The sequence below is a fragment of the Chlamydotis macqueenii genome, unplaced genomic scaffold (genome assembly GCF_036417535.1).
Source record: "Chlamydotis macqueenii isolate bChlMac1 unplaced genomic scaffold, bChlMac1.mat HAP1_SCAFFOLD_184, whole genome shotgun sequence".
NCBI lineage: Eukaryota > Metazoa > Chordata > Aves > Otidiformes > Otididae > Chlamydotis > Chlamydotis macqueenii.
In genome coordinates, this window is record NW_028239076.1 from 620,592 (window position 1) to 635,194 (window position 14,603).

Below are 14,603 nucleotides of genomic sequence, written 5' to 3' on the forward strand. Positions count from 1 at the left end.
TGCATCAATAACAGAGTTTGTTATTGTTATTGCATATCCAGCCAATCTTCTTCCATTTCTCACGAGGCTGCTTCCATCAGTACATATCTCAAATTCTGGGTCAGGTATGTTCACTCTTCTGTTACTTCTGCTGGAATAAACTTGTTTGATGGTCTGTAGACAGTCATGACTTAGAACTTCTTCTTCTATTGAACTTAAAAAGATGGCAGGATTTATTGTTGTAGTTGTTTTTGATTTGACATCATCTTGTTCCAACAGGACAATGTGATGTTTGAGCATCCTGCTTGGGGATAACCAGTGTCCTCCTTTCTGTTCCAGAACAGAAAGTACCATATGCGGTACATAAGCTGTTCTTGGGTGTCCCGTTGTCAGCTTACAAGCTTCTTAAGTCAGGAGGACAGTTGCTGCTACAGCCCATAGACAACCTGGTCATCCTTAGCTAACATTGTCCAATTGTTTGGAGAAATAACCAACCGGTCTTCTTCATTCTCCATTTTTCTGAGAAAGGATTCTTCTGAGGGCCAAATGTTGTCTTTCATGAACAAACGGTTCAAAGAGTTTGGTTAAATCGGGCAACCCTAGAGCAGGAGTGAACATCAGAGCTACCTTTACATTCTGGAATGCCTTTCGAGCTTCAGGTTCTCACACAAGGGGTCCCTCCTTCAATTCCTTTAATCCACAGGTGACACCAGCCAGCCATTCCCAGAAATGTTTGCAGCTCCTTAGCTCCTTTTGGCTCCGGCATTTGGCAAATTGCCTCTTTTCTCTCATTTCCCAGTTGTCTTTGTCCCTGTGTGATTTCAAATCCCAAATACATGACAGTCTCTTTTCCAATCTGTGCTTTCTTCTTGGAAAATCTGTTATCACTTTGGCCCAAGAAATTTAGCAGGTTAGTAGTCAAGTTGAAATATTCTTCTCTGGTTTCTGTGGCTATTAAAATATCATCTACATATTGCAACACCAGTCTTTCAGGATAAATTATTTTGCATGTTTCTAATTCCTTAGCCAATTGATTTCCAAAGATCATTGGGCTATTTTTAAATCCTTGAGGTAGCACTGCCCAGGTGAGCTGAGTCTTCTGCCTAGTTGTGGGATTTTGCAGTTCAAAGGCAAAATATGCCTGACTATTTTTGTCAAGAAGAATACAGAAAAAGGCATCCTATAAGTTCAATACAGTGAACCACTTGTGATTTTCTTTTAAAGCTGTCAACAAGGATACAGGTTTGCCACTAAGGGGTGAATATCTTGAACTATTAAATTTATTGCTATTAAAATCTTGTACTAACCTATATTCCTCACTTTCTGGCTTTTTCAGAGGTAAAATGGGAGTATTGAATTCTGATTCACATTCGACTAATAGTCGATATTTTTTTAAAAAATTTTCAATCATTTTCTCAAGGCCTCTTCTAGCTTCTAATTTTAAAGGGTACTGTTTTTGTCTTACCAGTTTGGTGCTCTCCTTTAGAAAAATCTTTACCAGTTCTGCTGCTTTTGAATGTCCGGGAACTTCGCCAGCCCACACCAAAGGGTTACTGCATTGTCCACTTCTTGAGGGATTTCATATGGCTCTGAAGTTGTCTGCAACATAAAAATTCTTGCCTCTCTGGCTTTTGATTAGGGTATATTTAATTGAATGTCACAGTTTTAAAAATTAATTTGTGCTTTCAATTTGCTCAATAAATCTCTCCCCAATAAGGCAACAGGACACTCTGGTATATATAAAAATTGGCCAGTTCCCCATTTTTACCCACCTTAAAGTTAAGGATTGAATGAAAAAATTATTTTCAGCTTTCCCTGTGGCACCAATTTTGTCTACATGCTTTTTACTCAATTTTCTTCTACCAGTACTTAAAATGAATAGCTCCAGTATCAAAATAGAAAATCCATGGTTTGGGTCCCCAGCTGGATTGTAACCAGGGGTTCTGCTGCGGAATTCTCCCCCAGTCCTCTTTGCACCTCTGACAAAGGCATCTGCTGTGCTGCCAGTTTTTTGTTTCTTTTTCAGAATAAGGACATTCATTTTTCCAGTGCCACCATGCTTCACACTTTGCACACTGATATTCCCAATCTCTCTCCTACTGCAGTTATTTTATCCATTCCTCTACCACACCCCGACCTCATCCCCGGTTTGTTCCCCTACTGCTTGTCGAAGTGGTAGGGGGGGCAAGGCTTGAGCCGCTCCTTGTTCTATCTGGTCTTGTCAGCTTCCAGTTCTCCCTGCAATAGGACTGAAACCCTCATAATTCAACTGTCCCACTCTACAGCTCCCACCGGGGGTTCGGTGTTCTGGCCCCTTTTTCTACTGTTTCATTTGTTAAACCTGCATCAACACTTCCAGACCACACATAAAGATAATACAGAAATTTAACACAGAAATTTAACACATGAATTCTATGTTTTCCTCTTCAGTTCTACATTTTAAACATCACTTTCTATACTACAAGCCAGGATCTTTTCAACCTTTTTCCTTTTTTTTTTTTTTTTTTTTTTTTATGCCAAAACCATCGGATCCTTGGGGACGTATCTGCAATCTTTCTGCCACTTGGGATGATTTCCCAAAGTAAAGAACAAATCAACATCGGGGACCACATCTCACTTTCCTTCCCTTCTACAAGATAACATCAACTGTAAAATATTGGATCAATTTTTTTTTTTTCTAGTTACTGGGTCTCCCCTTATATCCTCCCAATGTTTAAGAACACATCCCAGTGGAGACTTCATTAATATTTCCCCTACCATTGAGGTAGACATAGAAGATATGTGTTTTCCCATATTTTACAAAGGAGTTTTTGGTACCAAAAAGACAATAACACTGTTCTACAAACAAAGTCAATCCCGTCACCAAAAAAAAGTTTAAAACCCCAAATGCAATACTGTATATCATTCAAGTCCCTACACTGCAACACATGCATACAGACTTCAAAACAAAACAAAACAAAACAAAACAAAACGCACTGAAGCAACAATTAGCAGCTTGTAAATCACTTCTAAAACACCCTGGGGCCCCTTTCCAAGCTATGTACAAATCTTACCAATACTCCCCATACTCTTACTCTTAAACAATTTAGACTAAATGCCAAATACCAGATAAATGCAAATGACAATTGTCCCAAATACAAAAACCAAACAAATGCAAATGACAATTGTCCCAAATACAAAAACCAAACAAATGCAAATGACAATTGTCCCAAATACACAAATGTCCAACCCAGCAATAGCTTTCGCTTATGACTTACGGGCAGACGCCTAGGCTTCCAAACCAAACGGGTACCCTCTAAGCCCCAACCCTGCGAAGCTTTCGCCGCGCCTTACGGGCAGGCTATCCAGACCAGACAGATTTCAAAGAAGAAGTGCCTTACCCTTTTCTCCAGGGAACGTTGCGAGGAGCTTTGTGAGTCGAGAGCGATGGGTCTCCACGAGAATACCTCGGTGCCGGCTGGAGTTCGATCAACACTCGATCTCGTTCAGTCTCACTCGCAAGGTCCCATCTGGGTCGCCAAAACTGTTACCGAAATCCGGAATAAAAATCCTTAACAGCAACGAGAAGTTAAGAAGCAGGCACTTCTTTATTGCAGCGCTGGGCGCACGGGGGATCGCTCCACCTAGCGTGCGCACCCATTTGATCAACAGCACGGGTTAAATACACATTAATTATACATATTCATTAAATTCCAAGAAATAATATGCATAAACATAAATTTTCTGAGAAACCATTACATCATTTCCCTACCCACTCGCGCATGCCCAGTCTTTTGAGTCGAGGGTCTTTTGGTGGTCTTGGTGGTCGTCAAAACGCCCCCTCCTCAAATTCGCTGGTCAAACTCCTCCTTGAAATCTCCATATCTGGTCTTGAGAACAGGTCGCGGTGCTGCTTGATTTTCCTGGCTCCAAAGTGATGGCTCAGGGCCTATTTCTGCAGGTGGTGTTTGGGGGTGTTTGGGACTTACCATTGTATTAAAGATATGCTAGGCTAGCTTCTAACAAATGCGTATTATAAGATCTCTAGGGTCCCACTCCCTCTAAGGACAAATAGATTTCGTATAAAACTTAACCTATGTGACTACAGTTCTATAGTTAGCAAGAATCACCTCATATTGATATTTAATTTTCAATGTTTATGTCCTGTAACAAGGGGGCCCCCCCTCCTGGGCGGAGACACCGGGCACCTCCCCAGCTCGCCAGAGCTCCCCCCGAGCCTCCCCCGGCCCCGTGCAGCTGCCCGCCGCTCCGGCGCGTTCCCTGGAGCCTGTCCCGTAGCACCGGGCCACGGCCTGCCCTGAAGGCTGCGAGGGGGGACCTCAGTGTATCTGGAGAATCCCCTGCGGCAGCAGGCGCTCTGGCCAGGGGCCGCGTGCGGTAATAACGGTCGCTGCTTCTTCTTTCCCTCTCCCAGAGGCCGTGGCTGTCCGTTCCTCCCTTGGGAACGCTGTTGACTGCACTCGCCTCAGGCTTGTGTGGGCTGTCTCTGCCCGGCCGCGCTCTCCTGGCGGTGCGGGAGCGAAAATGAACGGATGGAGCGCTTACTGCCTGTGGAGAGGAGCTGCTGCAGCTGAAGCTGGAGAGGCCACAGAAAGGTAAAGAAGAAGAAACCAAAGGCCAGCCAGCCAGCAGCTGCCTCCCGCTGCAGGCCAGAGAGAGCCTAGCCTGCCTGTCCGGGTGAGGAAGGATCCCTCTTTGTACTCTTCAGCAGGCCAGACCGCCAGTGCGCACTGCACAGTCTGTACGTGGAACCTGAAGCACGGTACGGCCACATAGCGCGCGAGCGAGCGAGCGTGGGTGGGTGGCTACGTGTCTAGGAAGCTTTTTGTCTAAGAGCTGTAGGACACCCACGTATTCTCTTAGGTGGAGGACAGCCAAGTGGTCGGAGTTACAGAAGAGGAGAGAAGCAGAAAGCAGCATCTGACCTGTCAGATTCTCCCAGCAGTGCCGGGAGTGAGAGCTGTGGTGAGTCCCCGGCCCCTGGGGCTCTGCCTCCTCTCTTGTGCGTCCCTGTCCTTCCCTGCCGCTCCCGTGACCCCTACCTTTCCCAAGCTGCTGTGATTTGTTGTTGTTGTTATTGTTTCCTTCTACCTCTCCTCTTCTGTCTGTTCTTGTATGCTCTTCCCCCTTTCTCTCTCCCTTTAAATCTCTTGTTCTACCGCTTCCTTTTGTTTTGTATCCCTGCACTTTTGTTCTGCTCCCTTTCCTTCCTTTGTTTGTCCTCTGTCTCTGTCCTGCGGCCTATTGCTGTTTTTGCCTTTTCCATCTCTTTGTCCTGATCTGCATCCGTCTTCTCCCCCCAACTAATTTCTCCAGCCTGTTTTCTGGCCTGCTTTTCTTTGCGCCTCTGCATGCCTGCCCTGTGCCTCTGCCTTTCTATCTCTCTCTTTCTTTTCTTATCTTTCTTTCTCTATCTCTTTGTCTTGCGTACTGTCACTGTTTTTTTTTTTCTGTTCTGTATCTCACTGTCTGTGACGTCCTCTGTGCCCCTGGATGTGTTTGCAGCCCCTGGGTGCAGAGCTGATGGCTGAGGACAGGCACAGGGAAGGGGGTGATGTGCTGTGGGGCTTTGGCAAGGGCCCCTGCTCCTGATGGGCTCCAGCTGGGGCTGGAGGTGGGGCAGCCCCACATGGGTCCAGTGAGGCTGAGGGTGGCCCTGGCCCTGGCCCTGGCCCTGCTGTATGAGGGGCCTCCAGCTGTAAAGGGGGCCGCCTGGGCATGGCTGCTGGAGGGGACTGAGGAGTGAATCACAGGCAGGTGCCTCCAGCAAGGAGTGGCTGGTCCATCTGAGCCCTCCCTGACAGAGCAGACACCAGGACGCAGTGCCAGGAGCTCCGTGCCTCTGTCGGCCACGTGTGCGAGCCACCACGTTCTGCTACATTTGTCATTCAGCCCTGTCCAGAACGTAGCTGTGGTAGAAGTTAGATAGCATGCATGGTCTTGCTAGAAATGAAGCCTGGAGCATTTGTTTTCTTGTAGGAAGCTAAGGCAGGTGGTTTTTGATAATGTTGTCATTGCATGTAATGACATACTTTTCTAGTTAGCTTGGTATGACACCTATTTTTTCTACCTACACCCCAGAAAAAGTAAGTTGAGCTTTGCGTCTCTCAGCATCTGAAGCACCACGAGCGGCAGTTGCGGCGTCGGACTTCTTGGCAATGAGTGGAGCCGGTGAGCAGAGCACTGCGGCGCTTTTGAGGAGGAGAGTGCCATAGAAGAGATTGGTGGTAAGTGGTGTGATGTTGAAGGGCGGTGCTGTTTGGTAGGTTTTATTTTTGGGTTTTTTTTTTTTGCAGATGGTGATGAGGAGCTGGGCGAGGAAGCGCCATCTTAGTTAGCATGGGGTTGTTCTTTTGAGGATGTAATCTGATTTCTGGCCATTTGAGAGCTAAGTTGAGGGACCACAGCCGAGGAGGGAACAAGGCTGAAAACTGCAGGGAGGGTGTAGTAAATTGATGGGAGGAAGAGGGCTCCCTGGGAACAGTCTCTCTCGGGAAGGTGAAGGGGGAGACGTTACTGGTCAGTGTACGCTGGGCAAGAGTGTTGCAGCCTGGGGCGGTCTGCCTTTTATGCAGTCTCTAGGCTGGATAACGTTTGTGGGCCTGTAGAGGCGCTGGCAAGGGCCGGCGAGGAGCAGCACGAGCTTTCAGTGCTGGCACTTTTGGTGTGGCAGCAATCGTCTGACGTCCGTTATTTTGAGGCCTTTTTTCCGGTGGGTGGCCGTGCGGAGCTGACAGTGAAAGCGGGAGCACTGGCGTCCAGGAAATCCCAGAGCCCTCCTCTGCTCGGAGGCAGTTCACGAGGGCAGAAGTGTTGCTGTGCTCCTTAACAAACAAATATTCAACTTGGCACATAGAGGGTGAGGAGATCTCGGCTGTACTTAGGGTTGAGAAAATGTATGTAGGCATCTGTGTCTGTCCCCTGCCTGTATGTAGGACAGCGGTTCGAGTGAAACTAAAGCTGCCAATGAGTCAAAAAAAGGCCCGGGTGTCTGAAAAATGCAAAAGCTTTAAAGGCCGGTATCAGCAGCTGTACCAAAGGTGCTGCAAGATACTCTGTCCTTCACGTGGTTTTAGTCCTGAGAAACCTCGCCCCAAAAGGAAGAGTTAGATTCCTGCCTAGCTTCAAACTAAGGGGTTTTTCCCTCTCTCTGCTGAATGTCTGCTGCCAGCGTTTCACCGTGGTCGCCCTTTCCTTGGCCGTGAAAGTACGAGATGGATGGAAAGGAGCCGCAGCGGTCTGCAAGTACAAGGTACGTCTGCGATGCGTGACTGCATTTTTCCTAAGGGACTTGCCGCATGGATTTTAGAGTGAATGTTAAGAATGTGGTGATTTTCCTTCTGTAGTCTTTTAACTAAATATTCAGACACAGGAAAAATCAAATGAGGTGTGGTCTGGAGCATAGTCTGGCCATGGGAAAAAAAATATTCTGGACAAGGAAAAAAAAAAAAGCCACTCAATTTGGGGATAGTTGGTGTGACCCAGTGGGAGACGGAGGGGTTCTCGCTGGGGATTACGCAGTGTGGGTCCATTGTCCGGTGTGGGTCATCTCGTGCAGGTTATGCCGGGTGAGTTACGTGCTGTGGATTGTCCTGCGTGGACTCCCTGCTATAGGTCATCCTTACGCACCTTTCTTCCCGCACGTACCCCTTGTCCTTGCGTGTCCGTCTCTCCCTCGTATCCGTCCCCACTGTCCCGCTCTGTGTTTCTCAGCCCTCCTGACGCGTGGATCAAACTCTACAACTCAGAGAGAGTTATAAAGCAGGCATGTTTATTTGGCACCGGGTGCGTGGGGGATTGCTTCTCCAAAAGCACGCACACTGACAGCACATTTTACCAAAAATGTATCCGGTGCAGGTACACACATTCCTAGGATTGCACAATACAGACATACATGTGCATAAGCGAGGCGGGGTTATTAAAAAACCACTTGCGTTAGCATTTCAGATCTGTCTCTGGTGGTCGTTTACTTCTTCAGGGGTCTGATCTTCCTCTAGATGAACTTCAGTCATTCACCCATGCTCTCCTTTCACTTGGGGATTTCAGCAGTTTCTGAACGACTCCTGTTATCATGTCCTTTGCTTGACATATTAGTCCTTGACTGAATACCAGTTTCTTGACAAGTACCAGTCCCTGATAAGCTTAAGTGAGTTTCAAGGCAAAGAGGATTGTTAGGCATTGTCTAGCAGACAGTTAGTCTCCTAAATCAAGCAGTATGCAGACAGTCAGTCTTCTAAATCAAGCAATATTTAGCAGACCGTTAATTCCCTGTATCACTTGCAAATGCTTTTCACTAAAACACCCCCCCACCGTGTGAGGTTTTCCTCCCTTGTGAGTTTTTTTTCCCCTGTGTTTTGCCCGTTGCGTGCCCTGCACTCTTGTTTTGTGTCCCTGTTCGACGCCCCCCTTTTTGGCGCTGCCTCCCCATGACCCCTCTGTCTCGGGATCCTGGGGGCGCTGCCTGTGTTCCCCAACTTGCCCAGTGCCCCCCACCCCCAACGTGAGTTGCCACGTAAGGCGCGCACGGTTTTGGTGGGACTACCCCCCTGTGCTGCCCAGCGCTGAATAAACATACCTACTTTACAATCTTACAGATTGTGGAGTCCGTTTTCCGCACGTCAGTTTGGCGAGCCAGCCAGGAGGATCTCTGCTTGGCTGCGGGATCGACTGCGGAGCGGACGCCCCTAGGCGCGCCCCGAGCACTTTCCTCGGAGGAGCCTCCGCTGCCAGCCGCTCACCGCAGGAGCAGACAACGACCTCCTGAAGCCGCGGACCAAACGGTATGTTTAATGGTAGGGGCCTGTAAGTCGTACGCGTGGCTGGGGCAGCTGGTAAATCGCGCAGAGACGTCTGGCGTGCAGCATAGTCCCCGTTGGTTGGGTACCCAGGTTAGTTTGGAGCATCAAAGGGGACTCGCTGACCGATAGAGCGGCCGCTAGCGATCTTGGGGGTAGATCGAGCGAGTCCGAGGTAACCGCTGCATCCCATTGCTGGGAGCCAGGATGGACCTGCTGATGATCGGTACATGAGAAGCAGGAGAAGGGTAAGCGGGCCTCTTTAACCCGGATTTGGAGATAGTTTAACATCAGTAGGTGAGTTTGTTCTTGCAACCATTTTGCAGCTGCTTTAAAAGGCTGGTATGAATGAGGGATCCCTGTGCTGTATGGTTAAGAGAGTGTGGTTGAGTGATTGATTGTAAGTGTGGTGTGGAGGAGTGAAATAGTTAGTCTAAATTTGAATCATTCCTTGAGACCCTCTCACAGAGGAAATATAAAATGGGCAACACTCAAGGGGGAATATTAAGGAAAAGCCCCCTGGGCTGCATACTCGCCCACTGGAAAGATATTGCCGGGGGTGGAGGTACGGAAAGTAAAAAGACTCTTATTAAATATTGCAATCAGTGGTGGCCATTGTATAAGTTAGAGGGTGAAGTCAAGTGGCCGTTCAATGGAACGTTGGATTACAATACTGTGTTGCAGCTTATGTTGTTTCTTAGAAGAGAAGGGAAATGGGACGAGGTGTCGTATGCAGATATGTTTTTTACCCTACGAAATCACCCAGAGTGGCAAAGGGACTGTGGGATGATATCCCCGCAGGACCCTATGGTACTCGCACTCGAACGGGAGAACAAGGGGGGTGGGGGCAGGTTAAAAAGGTGCTGTTCATCATGCAGCATTGGGCAGAGGTGTACGAAAGCAGATAAAGTACGCCAGGTTCCAGAACAAGATTTAAGTGATTTGTTTAAACCTCCCCCCCCGATCACAGGACCAGGACGCAGACTCGGAAGGGACATCGAATCCCCCTGATAGCCCTGTATCTTCCCGTACTAGACAGAAATCTGCTCCGACAATCTTACAAGCACCCCTCCGGGAGGCGGTGGGGCCGGATGGCGGAACAATGTTAATTAAAGTACCCTTCTCCACCGCTGACTTGGGAGAGTGGAGAAAAATTGCTAAAGATTACAGAAGCGATCCGGTAAGTGTGGCTAAACATTTCCAGTTCATTGTAAAACAACATAATCCGGACTGGAAAGACATACAGCTGCTATTAGAATACATGACTGAAACGGAGAAGCAGTTGATTTTAAAAACGGCAGGAAATCTAGCCGAGGATTATTATAAAGTTACCGGGGGAGATGTTAAGGAACACTTCCCCCTCCAGGACCCGAAATGGGAGGTAAACAGGTCAGTACATATGGAAAGATTGCAGGAATATCAGGAGTGGATTTCGAAGGGGATGGAACGGGCAATCCCTAAGACTATAAATTGGTCAGCCTTATATGCAATTAAACAAGGTCCTTCCGAGTCTCCATCTGAATTCCCGGATCGACTGAGGGATGTGATGCGTCGTAGCACGCCGCTGGACCCGGGGTCTGAGGTAGGGATACAGCAACTAGTTTCTCTGCTCTGTTCCTGGGTCAGTCTACGGGGGACATAAGACGAAAGCTTCAAAAGTTGCTTTTTCCTGCGGAAAGCAGGAATTTAGAGATATTGCTGGATGAGGCTTGGAGAGTGTTCAGTAATAGAGAAGAAGGGTATCGGCAGGGACAAAGAAGGTTGGTGGCTGTCGTTCGGGGAGATGGGGAGTGGAGAGGTAGGCGAAATCAGCCTCGGTTGGGGTTGGAAAAGGATCAGTGTGCAATGTGCAAGGGCTTTGGCCACTGGAAAAAGGAATGCCCAAGGAACAAGAAAGAAGGCCGGAGGATCCCGGCGAATGTGAGGATAGCTAATGTGATAGAAGACTGACGGGAACCTGGGGAGTCTACCCTAGCGGATCCACTGGTTATAATTAAGCTAGGGGAAAAACAACAACAAGTAGAATTCTTAGTAGATACAGGGGCAACATATTCGGTTCTGAATCAAGCTTTGATGCCCCTGGGAAATGATTATGTCATGGTAAAAGGAGCGACTGGCCAAAGTGAAAAGGCATATTTTTGTAAGCCTCTAAAATACAAATTGGGAAAACAATGGGGTATCCACAAATTTTTATATATGCCCAACTCCCCGAAAGCACTTTTGGGGAGAGATCTATTGGAACAATTGGGAGCAAAAATTATATTTGAAAAAGGAGAAATTACTCTGGAGGTAAAAGATCAGCAATATATTCAGATATTGAGTCTCACCTTAACCAGTCTCCCCTCAGAAGGAAAAATTAATGAGGAAATCCTAAACCAAGTGTACCCGGGGGTATGGGCTACTGATGTACCTGGAAGGGCGAAAAGTGCTCCACCTGTTGAAGTTAAGGTTAAGGAAGGCCGACGACCGGTAAGAATTAAACAATATCCCCTAAAGAAGGAAGACAGAGAAGGAATCCGGCCGGTGATAGAAAAATTTCTACAGTTAGGACTATTAAAGGAGTGTGAGTCAGAATTCAATACCCCTATATTACCTGTTCGGAAACCCGATGGGTCATATAGGGTGGTCCAAGACTTACGGGCGGTGAATAAGATAACTGAGGACCTCTACCCAGTAGTGGCCAATCCATATACCCTGCTGACTGTGTTGACACCTGAACTAATTTGGTTTACTGTTTTAGATTTGAAGGATGCTTTCTTTTGCCTCCCTCTCCATGAAGCCAGTCAAAAATTGTTTGCGTTCGAATGGGAAAACCCTAAAAGTGGTCGGAAGACCCAGCTCACTTGGACGGCGTTGCCACAAGGATTTAAAAATAGTCCTACCATTTTTGGGAATCAGCTTGCAAAAGACTTAGAATCCTGGGAAACCCCATCTGGGGAAGGAAAATTGTTGCAGTATGTAGATGATATCCTGATTGCCACGAAAACAGAGGAAGACTGTATGGCATGGACGGTGAGTCTGTTGAATTTCTTGGGACTCCAGGGATACCGTGTCTCCAAGAAGAAAGCCCAGGTAATGCAACGTAAAGTGAATTATTTGGGCTATGAAATTAGTGCGGGGCAGAGAACTTTGGGACAGGCCCGCAAAGAGGCAATATGCCAGACTCAGAGACCTCAGACAGTAAAGGAGTTACGGACTTTTCTGGGAATGACCGGGTGGTGCCGATTGTGGATCTATAATTATGGACTGCTTGTTAAACCACTGTATGCTCTGACAGCTACTGAGCAGAAGCACCTTGAGTGGAACAAAGAGACCGAACGAGCCTTTGAGCTACTGAAAAAGGCGTTGATGTCGGCCCCGGCCTTAGGACTCCCAGATGTGAGTAAGCCGTTTCTTCTTTTCTCCCATGAGAAACAGGGTATTGCCCTGGGAATATTAGCACAAGATCTGGGTCCATATCGACGGGCAGTTGCCTATCTCTCTAAGCAGTGAGACGCCACTGCAAAGGGTTGGCCTGGATGCCTACGGGCGGTTGCAGCTGTGATACTGAACATACAGGAAGCCCGAAAGTTTACCCTGGGCCAGAAAATGACTGTTTTGGTGTCTCATACAGTATCAGCAGTACTGGAAGCAAAGGGTGGGCACTGGCTCTCTCCACAAAGGTTCCTGAGATATCAAGCTGTATTAGTAGAACAGGACGATGTGGAAATCGTGGTCACTAACATTGTCAACCCAGCTTCTTTTCTCGGTGGGAACACAGGAGAACCAGTGCACCATGACTGTTTGGAAACCATCGAAGCAACATATGCAAGCCGCCCAGACCTGAAGGATAGCCCCATGGAAAATGGGGAAAACTGGTTCACAGACGGGAGCAGTTATGTCTTAAATGGCAATCGACACGCGGGATATGCCATCACTACCAGCCAGCAGGTAATAGAGTCAGGGCCTTTGCCCATGAACACCTCCGCACAGAAGGCAGAAATAATTGCCCTAACCCGAGCCCTGGAGTTGGCCCAGGGCAAAACTGTGAACATTGACACGGACTCAAAATATGCCTTCGGAGTTGTGCACGCACATGGAGCAATCTGGAAAGAAAGAGGACTATTGAACTCCCAGGGAAAAAATATCAAACATGCAGAAGAAATTTTGAAGCTACTAGAAGCTGTCCAGCTCCCTGAGAAAGTGGCAATTATGCATATTAAGGCACAGCAGAGAGTGAGCTCCGATTTGGAGAAAGGGAATGAACTGGCGGACAGAGAGGCAAAACAAGCGGCCAAAATGAAGGTGAGAATAGAAGGGGCTCTAATTCCTGATAGGCAAATCTCTCTAGAAGGTAAGCCAGAATATACCAAGGAAGATCAGAAACTTATCACAGACTTGGAAGGGTCATATAATGAAGAGGGGTGGGCTTATACCCCACAGGGAAGACTAATTATTCCCTCTTGTTTACTGTGGCACTTGATAACGGGAGGAACATAGAAAAAGGCATTGGGGAACAGAGGCTCTGTATAAACATTTGATAAGGGAAATCGTGGCTAGAAACTTATATACCACAGTGAGACAGGTGACTCAACAGTGTGACCTTTGCCTCCAGACTAATCCAAAAAATACTCCCAAACCAGAAATGGGCCAGATTGGGAAGGGCAATGGGCCTGGACAACAATGGCAGGTTGATTTTACAGAACTTCCAAGAAAAGGGGGGTATCGCTATTTGCTGGTATTAACTGATACCTTTTCAGGTTGGCCAGAAGCGTTCCCAACTAGGACAGCCAAGGCTCGGGAGGTAACTAAAGTGTTGGTACAAGAGAGAATACCACGTTTTGGGGTTCCAGCAACCATATCCTCAGACAGAGGACCACATTTTGTCTCAAAAATAGTGCAACAAATCAGCCACCATTTAGGTATAGATTGGCAACTTCATACCCCGTATCGCCCTCAGTCGAGTGGCCAAGTAGAGAAAATGAATCACTTAATCAAGCAGCAAATTGTGAAATTGGGACAAGAAGCAAACTTAACGTGGCCTCAGTCACTCCCTTTAGCCCTTCTGCGTATACGAACGAGACCAAGGGCAAAGGAAGGACTGAGTCCCTTTGAAATTTTGTATGGACGACCCTATGGAATACAGAGGGGAATGTCTACGCAAGCTGGGGATGAAATTATGACTTCCTACATGGTGGCATTGGGCAAACAGCTCAATAAAATTGGAAAGCATGTAATTGGGACCCGGGGAAGAGGTCTAGATGAACCTGTGCATGATATACAACCTGGAGATGATGTATATGTAAAGTCTCTTGCAGAAAAAACCTTGGAACCACAGTGGGAAGGACCATACCAGGTACTCCTCACCTCCTTTACAGCAATCAAGATCAGAGAGCAGAATGCCTGGATACACCACACTAGGGTAAAAAAGGCACCACAAAAACTCTGGACTTCTGAAGTTCAGGGACCCCTAAAGCTTAAACTGAGAAGGTAGAATGTGGATTAAGGTTTGTGTAATCCTGGTAAATCTACAAACGATGAACATAGCTGGCAGTAAAAGAATTTACTAATTTTCTAGAAAAGGGGGGACTGAGAGAAGGAGTTAAAGAAATCTTAATAGATATGGCATTGATTAATTATTGCTGTGCATCCTAAGGAATCAAGTTGATAAATAGTGCTTAATGTTTTGTTAACTACTTGCTTAATAATTTGCTAACCATTGTGCAAACTATTTGAAGCAGAAAGTCTTGCAATTCTTCACGAAAGACAGTTCCCGGTAAGGACTAGGGGGGTCGCTTCAAGAACCAGCTAAAACCGACCCTGCAGCTTGAATGAAAGCCAAGGGATAAC